This window comes from Lissotriton vulgaris, chromosome 4_1 (genome assembly GCF_964263255.1).
Source record: "Lissotriton vulgaris chromosome 4_1, aLisVul1.2, whole genome shotgun sequence".
NCBI lineage: Eukaryota > Metazoa > Chordata > Amphibia > Caudata > Salamandridae > Lissotriton > Lissotriton vulgaris.
In genome coordinates, this window is record NC_141691.1 from 279918186 (window position 1) to 279921643 (window position 3458).

General features: G+C 44.0%; 1 pseudogene; it reads right to left on the reverse strand.

Moving 5' to 3' along the window:
- Positions 1-1590: 1590 nt before the first annotated feature.
- LOC147718654 (DNA-directed RNA polymerase III subunit RPC9 pseudogene) lies at positions 1591-2006 on the reverse strand (annotated as a pseudogene).
- Between the last annotated feature and the right edge of the window lie 1452 nt (positions 2007-3458).

Here is a 3458-nt window from a genome sequence, read left to right on the forward strand (position 1 = left end):
CACAGTACTGTGTTTGGGGAAAGCTCCTCTGTAATCACTAACTCCAATCTCACTGGCACATGGCACGTTAAAGGCAGACGCCGGGCGCATTGTCATTCGAAAGGGGGTAATCAGCCTCAATTGGAAACTGAATCATTTTCAATCGGAATCTAAAGCATTTTCAATATTATATACAACAACGCCATAGTTGAATGAATGTAGTATATTTATCTGTTCCAACCAACAACATTTGACAAAGCTAACAGTCTTGGCTTGTTGTAGGTGTAATGTTACTTGTTGTATTATATATGTGGGACGATAACAGAAGCAGCAAAATACAAGTCGGGCAGCACATTACGCTGGGCACACATTTTTAGCATAAATGTTTTAAGCCACATCCTTAATTATATCGGCCACGTCCCTTTGAGAGCCCCCAGTTTTTCCTCCCACTTAAAGCCCTGCCCCAATTGTGCTGTGAGTGATAGAAGGTCATGAAAAGTTGGTCGTATGGGTGTCAAGGGGGATCATATTGTCAGAGCCAGTGTAGCGTCACAACGAGAGATTCCCCAGCACACAGGCCCTTTACGAGGAGATACAAAGCAATACTGATCTGCGCTGCTTAACGATTTCAAAGAGATCTGCAGCCCTTGCAGTCTCAGGCAAACAAAATCAGCATAGAGGGAATTGAGACAAATAGTTTTCCCAGTCTCCTTTGATTGTACTGGGTTGCCTTCCTGAGGAACAGTGCAAAAAATGTCAGTGCAGTGAAAACAAAAATTTCTCCTTGAGTAACCCTATACACCGAAAAGGCATTTTTTTCAGGCCTTCTCATGTAAAATGACACAATCATTGTATTATATTGTAATTGCATTTAAATAGTGCTTACTACCCCCAACGAGGAGTCGAAGCGCTCTTTCCGGGAAAGCTCCTCTGTAATCAATAACTCCAATCTCACTGGCACATGACATGCTAAAGGCAGAGGGCGGGCGCATTGTCATTCGAAAGGGGATAATCTGCCTCAATCGGAATGACAATGGGCCTGCCCTCAGCCTGTGAGAGCTCAGGGAGGGCTGCTGCAGCCTCTGGAGTTCAACAGAGAAGTGCGAGCAGCCCCTGAAAGCTGAAAGGAAAAAGTTATCGTTTTTATAAGTAGGACAATTCTTGCCGTCCCAGGATGCTTTTTTGAAAGTAAGAAGTAGGGGAACGGACTGGAATAATTTTTAGAAGTAGGGTCACGCCGTGCCCTTCCGTCCCCGCCCACTTCTACCACTGGGGAGACTGATTAAGAAACTGAATTAAATCCAGAAGCTCGCCACCCCTCATTCACAACACCAAGATACCCGGCATCACACTGGCTAAGAGGCATAAAACGGGGGGTTGCAGCCCACGGGCAAGGCTGCACGCTCAAACACCAGTTACAGAAAAGGCCAAAACGGATTGTTACTTGGTTTGGACGTGGAGTGCAGGGCCCAGCAAACAAGCAGAGAACTGCATCCTCCTAACCCAATAAACTCCACCATGTTCTGTATCTCATTTATTCGGCCCTGATATGTCCTGTTTAACTGTTTCATCTAATAACAGGCACTTTAGTTCATGTGTTGTCGCCGCCCACTAAGGTTCACCGCCTTCGGCCGCTTCTGTGTTTTCCTCAGGATCCCCAAGCTGCAGGGTGCTGGCAGTCTCGATGAGCTGCTCAATCTGCTCCTCCATCAGTAACTCCTTGCTCTCTTCCACCATCAGCAGGATCTCCAATGCCGTGTACGGCCGGTGGTTGAGCAGCTGCAGTTACTCGGCCTTGGTGAGCCGGTGCGGCCTCAAGGCCCCCAGAAATATTTGCAGCACTGCCGGGCTCTGCAGCAGGCCGGGAATTAGGGACAGATACTTGAGCATCTCGTTCATAACAGTATTGAGGTTCTGTTGCCCAACCCGGGCTTGTGCTTGCCACTCTCCTGGCACTGCTCTTTCAAGTCCCCCAGAAACCGAAATACCTCATAGTTACTCAGCATTGCTGCGTTATTCACCTCCATGGTTGCAAATAGATAGAGCTCTGCTTCTGCGCCTTAGTTCCTGCCATTGGTCCTTTTTTGATGCCAACTACCACGATGGAGATACTAGAATTTACCAAATTATCACGAAAAAGCAAGACCTATGTCCTCTAAAATTCTTGTTTTATCTTTTTTTTTCTTTTTCCTTTCTCCCTCGGGCCGAGAACAAGATGGCTGCCAACACTCCCTGGTTGGAAGTGTTGGCAGCCAATTAGAGCCACGCTCGTGCTCGGAGGGTTAGGCTCCGCCCAGATGTCGAAACTTTTTATTGTTTGAATATCTCGGAAACTAATGAACAGATTTACACCATTTAACAAAAAGGGATCTTTCTGAACCAAGGGCTACCTTTTTGCCAAATTTGGTGTACTTCCGTTCAGCATTTCAGGCTGTAGCCGTGTCTAAAGCTTCCTATGAGAAATTGCATGGGGACCTATTTTCCATAGGAAATCCTCAACATTCTATTTGGAATAACTTTGGCGCCAGTTGAGAAATCATCGTGAAATTTTCAGAACTGGTGGGGTGCTCTGGTCCTCTCCTATCCAGAAAGTCTCCGGGTGATTCGTCAAGCCGTGGCCGAGAAACAAGTGGTTTAATCACAGCTACAGCCCAAACTGCTGAATGGAATTACACCAAATTAGGCAAAAAGGTAGCCCTTGGTTCAGAGTCATGCCTTTTGGTTAAATGGTGTAAATCCGTTCAGTAGTTCCTTTGAAAATCAAAATCATAGATATACCTATGGCCGCGCAGGATGGCTTTATTTGCTCATTTTCTGTGATTGTTTGTCAACTATCCATTTAAATATATATGTTAGTGTCTCCCTTTAAGCTAATTTGTGTCATGAATAGGCGAGGTCCTTTTTTCTTCAAAAGAAGTTGGACATATTTTCTTAAAATTACTTCTTTATATTTTTAACAAGCTTCAAAGATCCATGGTTTGTGTTGAGCAATTTACAATTAGCAGCCGTCTTTTAAGACAAGCACATACACATACACACAAAGTCATTCCTGTGCATTACTATTTTGCAGATCAACATGAGCCCAGCTGCAGTGACCCAGCTGCTATATACTGCAAAAAACTATTTACATTTTATTCTGAAACACACTCAAAAACTGTCCATCCGAAGTTGTCAGTTTATTCAGAAATTCTCAATGCATGAATGTTTTTATTAATTAATGGGAATGAATAACTGCGTCTTCAATCAGTTCATCTTCTCATTGTTTATTCCATTAAGAATTAAAAGGCTACCGACACATGTAGTTCCCCATTTCCAATGAACTTCTTCAGGGCTAATCAGACAGTTCAGTGCTCAATGTTGTGGACTTCCAAACGTGCTTTTCATACCCATGGTATGATATAGTCAAATGTTCATAATTCACAAATATACATTCAATAGTATAGTCCCCCACCCCTGGTTCTAGAAAATAAACACATGTG